This window comes from Bolinopsis microptera, chromosome 1 (genome assembly GCF_026151205.1).
Source record: "Bolinopsis microptera isolate Bmic1 chromosome 1, MBARI_Bmic_1.0, whole genome shotgun sequence".
Classification (NCBI taxonomy): domain Eukaryota; kingdom Metazoa; phylum Ctenophora; class Tentaculata; order Lobata; family Bolinopsidae; genus Bolinopsis; species Bolinopsis microptera.
Window position 1 is genome coordinate 19,369,170 of NC_087072.1, and position 6,000 is coordinate 19,375,169.

The window sequence follows — 6,000 nt, forward strand, 5'->3', positions numbered from 1 at the left end:
TTACAGCAGAGAGTCACGTCCACGGTTTGCAGTTTCTAGTTCTGATATCAGATATTCTGATTAACAAATTCACCTCAGCAGTCAGCTCCACAACTACTATAACTCATAACTTTTTGTAGTTGAGAGCATATAAATTAATTATAGGTATGGGGCTGATAATTTAGTCTTTAGGGACCAGGGTGTATGCACGAAAGTCATCAATAATCAATATGCGATAGCTCCAGAAATATTTGGTAAGCAGGCACCCTTGTCAGCTCAAACACAAACTCATATCACATGCAGACGATAAACTCAATTTGACAAAGGAGATTGCAGCGTGGTATTCAGGTAGAATCGGGGGACCGACGCCTCTTCCACATTCTTGAATCTAGAAATGTAAGGGACCTCATAGCTCCTAATAATTCCTAGTGCCAGCGGAGGAGGCACTATTATGCGCACGATATCTTGATGCACAAACATAATAACTGATTACAACTATCTACTATGTGGTACGTTATCATCCTCGTGTTACTTTTGATATAACCGTGTTCCAAGATGTGAAATGATTACGTGACTCAGTCCAATTTCATTCGCCTTTGCTTTCTTCAGAACTAAGCTGTTTTCACTTATGCTCTTAGTCAGAGTCTTACTTCTGCTCAATGAAACTTATTATAGGTGTGGAACTGGGGATCAGTACTAATTACTACTATTTTATAGTTCAGTTAAGCTTATACTCAGTACTACGTATTATTATTATGTAACAGCTGGAACTGCTACAGGACAGGTGTAAGTATTATAACAAACGATAAAACATCACATAAACATGAAACCTACAATCATAAAGAAAGAGTGTCAAATGTGGAAAGAAGAACTGTCCATTCCGTACAATTACACCGTATATAGATGTCGAATAACCTTGACCTAATACAAACCTAATATAAAAGTATTACTGTTAGATACGGTTTAAGTTATTGTTAGACTTTTGCACCTCGACCTACAGTGCCAACAAACACATCGCAATAAAATTTTATAAATTAGGATATAAATATAATACGTATCCGGTATCTGTCAAGACCAAAGACGACATGATATGACAGCTGCAGCTGGAGATGGTGGTAATCCTTACAGTTACACAACCTGATAATGATATAAGTACCTCTGTGGTGGCGTCCACGTAAGCGTATCTTAATAGCAAGTAGCAACTAGGTCTAGATCATCTCTCTACATAAACTGATAGATATCATGACGGTTATTACTAATTTATTAATCGTTGGGCGGGGGGCCGGGGGGGGGGGGGGTATGGGCCGAGGAGGAGGTTTCGTCTGTTTCTTGAGCTGTTTAAACTTGATCTCGAAATAGCTGTTGTCCAACTCCAACCTGGACCAATTTGAAGTTTTTTTTTGATGTCTTGGCAGCTGCAGCTCAACATATAAATATAATAATATCCTAAAAGTAAACCATCGAGATTCGTATTCAGTCATTTTAAAGTCGAGGACAAACAATTTGAAATTGAAAGAATTAAAGACTCTTAAACCATCTTTAATGTTTCGGAATAAAATGTTTTGACCATTTTAATTTATACAAGTGCAAAGTAAAAAGTACTCATGGTTGTAGTACTAGTAGCTTAGTAGATAATGGGTACAATTTTTAGAATTTTATCGCGATGTAAATCTAAACAATTTCGATCAATACAAAAAACTAAAAGGATATCATGAATACGGCTTGTGCGTTCATCTGGAGACATACTTTTCTGTCACCAGAGTGATCGTCTGCAACAAAAGAAGTTGCTGTAAAAATAGAATAGTTGGAGCTTCAGTATTCATGAAAAAGCTAGAGATGACTATGTTTGATGTTACAGATTGTGGTAACATTAAATGCAGAAGAAACTTTTAACACTTTCAACCGTGTTAGACATGGAAACATTGTCGAGATAGCCAATAAAGAGTTTATATCACAAATTTGTGTTAAACTTTAAGACACTTTACTATCAAGTGTTACTGTTAGAAGCAAAAGTAGCTGGCGCGTTTGTTTCTAAGAATACAGTTAGAGAAACTACAGTACTACTACTAAGAAAAAACAACCACTTTGCATGTGTCTCCACTAACTAGCAGGTTCCGATGAGATAAGGGGTTAGAGCTTCGTCATTCTTTTAGCTTTTTCAAGTTCAGAGTTCGGATATCATTAATGTTATTAATGAGTGCAGTCAGCAGGTTCATCAATCGTTTAAAATATAGGCCCACTTAAATTCAACTAAACTTCATGCCGCTCTCGAGATAATTCTTCTCTCCATGGCTTATTTCTATTTCATCCACCAGCATGATAGCAGCTAATTTGAATCTTTCCAAAAAAAAAGAGCAGACGTGAGGAGAAATTAGAGCAAAGTGAGAGCGGAATATGCCAAATTAAATAATTACTCCGTGTTTTAAAACAATGTCCTCTCCACCAGTCGCAGATTCCCCTTCCCCACCAGCTTAGTAGGTTCGCAGCGCTAATTTTAATTTCAGCCACATAAGGTTTGAAAATATTTTAGTTAATCACATTTTCGAGAGATATTACACTTATAGTAACATTCTGTCGAAAAATTACTTTCACTGAGAGAATTTGTATTATATTTTTGAATTTGTATTGCATTTGTATCACATTTTTGAGACTGGTAAGAACAAATGAAAGGAGTCGGATTGGGTTAAAAATTGATAAGAAATAATCTATTCGGTTCCAAACAACCACATTTACCTAGCTAAAATAAATCAATCGTTGAAAAAGTAAAATACTCCGTGATTCTTCACCAAAATGAACGAATTTTAAAAGACAACTCGTTTTGGATCTAACTATAAAACCGTATATGAATCTTCTTTAAAAGGCAAGACATTTCAGGGAAAAAAATTCAAAATTTGTATCCATGGTAAGGCTATGTAAGGTAAAAACTCGTATATCAAAGTCGACCCAAAATAACTACGGGAAGTATGGAACCTAATCGTCTAAGGAAAAAGGTACTATTCACTTCGGTAAATGTAACATTATCAGTTATAATCCCGTAGCTTACAGCTTCAGCGCCCAAGTCCCAACCTATACAAACAACATCGTGTAACCACGGCAACACTACCTAATATGGTAATGTAACGGGCCTGTTGTACACACTCTCGCCTCTCTTCTTCTTTTTACACGTTTATCATGATATTTGCAGTTTTTCTAAGAGTTTTGTTCTACAGCTAAATAACTAGTTGGTCCAGGATTATGACTCCTCTGCTGCTGGAGCCTCCTCAGCTGGTGCCTCTTCAGCAGGTGCAGCTTCTGAAAAGGGTTTTTGTTAAAGTCAGTTTCAACCTTTAAAAGAACGATCTGACCTCAGAAGATTCAAGGTAAAGAGAGGTAACATCGTGTAAGGTATGTTAAGTATGCAAAGTATTTAAAGTGTGCTGAGTCTTAAGACTTGAGGTGAGTACAACTGCAATGTTATTTAGCTCAAGGTTACAGTGACCAATTAAAACATTGTAAGGGTCTAAAAAGATGATATAGACAATTGTCAGGTGTCTATCAAAAGATAAAATAATTAGAGATGATATAAAAGGATAACAGATAATTGTTAATTAATTAACGAGAATGTAAGCAGTGATCACTTACCTTCCTCAGCGGCGGCCTCGACGGCGACAACGGGTACTTCTTCAGCATCAGCCTGCAAAGATATGTTGTTAAAGTGAATGATGAAGACGTTAGCTCCACTCGTGTGTGTGTAAATGAATAGATGTGTAAATATGTAGATGTGTAAATGTGTAGAAAAGTAGATTATAAGGAGATTTTAGCCGGACGATCATAGAAAAGGAGCTCTCTTGGTAGGTAGCTAAGAATGTGAGGTACATTTTAATTGTTAAGTATAATTTGTCACACCTCACCAACTCAAAGTTGTGACAAAGCGCGGGAGACTCTTAAAACCACGTACTGACTAGACCACTGCACTTCCCATGCTAATTTAGGAGCCGTCTAAAACCACCCGGTAAAATACCTCTCCTGTTTTATTATCTACTCCTAAAATCCACACGTGGTACACACGTGGACACCTCCCCTCCTCCTCTCATGACTCATCCTCTCCTGACCCAGCTCTCCAGGCTGGGACGGAGAAGTCTAGATATCTTGACAGGAAATATTTTAACAGGGAGAAGCGTTTGACACGAGGTGGTGATTACAGTTTCCTAAAAGTGATAACCCCTGCCCTAACTTATAACTACTGTAATTATTTTAACGTTCCTGTCCAAATATATATGTTCGACAAATTAGTTCTGGTAGTTTGGCAGGAAGCCACGTAATGATCATGTGAGCGATCGTCTGGCTTCCTGCCAACTTCCGTAGATGCGGAGGTATTGGTGTCTAGGAAATCTTAAAACATGCTAAGTAAAGGGGTCGGTAAGTATGGGCCCTTAATAATGGTTACGGGTAGTCAAGGCAACAAAATGATCTGATGAATACCCCAGTTCGCAACAGCCATAGCCTAGCATCTATAACAGTTCTCGATTTAAAATTCCGAGCTTATATTTGAGAGCCACCATCATTAGAGATTCAGATTTCACAGTTATAGCATGATATGGATTACTAATATTTGTGAATATAAGGCGAGAAAAAAGCCAAGGTTTAAAGATGCTCACTGATTAGAAAGCTACAAATTGAGGTTCATCGCATCCTTCTTTAATTGAGCTACGAACTAATAAATTTCAGCAATCAAAGCCTTGAAGTGAAGAAAATGTGGAGGTTTATTAAGTTTACATTCCTGAGCGCTCATCTGACTTAAAACTGCCTAAAATAGAGGCCTTACCCCTTACTTTATAATTTAATTCACTCTGATGGAAGTGGAATGTGAACCGATACTATAAAGTCAGTAAGTCAATTAGTGGCTGATAGGGTTAATTGAAAGGGTGATTGAATGGTACCAGCATTCACACAGGTCCACTAATCTGACATTTACTGGAACTGATTTAGAGGCTGATTTAGAGTCTACTCCGAGACCGGAATGTCACGACCACTCGGCGCCCACCCTGTCTGCACTAAAATTAAAACTCCTTTGTTTCAATACAAGGTTAAATGCCAGGATTCTTATCTAAAATAATCAGGTACAACAACCAAATTTGGATACAGGACCGGATCAACATTTGGCCGGTGAATGAAACAAGAATTTAACAGGATTGTTCCTATGTACGGCAGGTTGGGATATTGGCAGAGTAACTCCGGATAATCAAGGATTACCAGTTCTGAACAATGAGGGGCAGGTAACACTAACCCAGATTGTTCTAGACTACTCTATCCGGCGGGGCTGGTTCCACCCTGACGTGTCAAATACTTCAAGGGTCCCCCTTCATTGTCACGTCGCCTCAAGATGGAAAACTCGAACTCAAAGTGAGCTCCCGAGTTACTCTTTTAATTATCTATAATCAGAGGAATGTAGCCGTGATCTGTGCGGACGGAGGAATGCTCTGGCTGTTGCTAAGTGTAAATGTAACCACATGAAATAACGGCCCAGAGGCAAGGACTCTGTGGGAATGGAGGTTGCTTGATGGCAAAAACAGGAATCGATCGAGGGGGAGTCCATGGTTTAACATGTTGTAAAATAACAGTTTGTAAATTCCACCAGAACTGTTATTTTATCGGACCGACAGGGAACCTGGGAACAATGCCAACTATGCGAGGCATTTGAAAAGAATTTATATCCTATTTATAATTGATCACAATCCCACATTCCTGCTTGCGTAGGAACCTATATTTAGGTTACTATTCACTACTCCTGTAAAGCAATATTCTGAACCTGTCTGCCACTTTAGACTGGTAATTGAATGAAGATTGGATTTGCAATCCGGTGCCCTGGGATCGAGTAGGCAGGAATAAATAATGTATGGACTGAACAGAGCGACTAATAGTTCTGCAGTTAAATGCTAATGTTCAACACTCCGGAAAATCTCATGTGGCTCATTTTTCACACATCCCTCATTCCAAGCTCAAGTTCATTGTTCATTAATCGAACTCAATACCTTCTCTTGG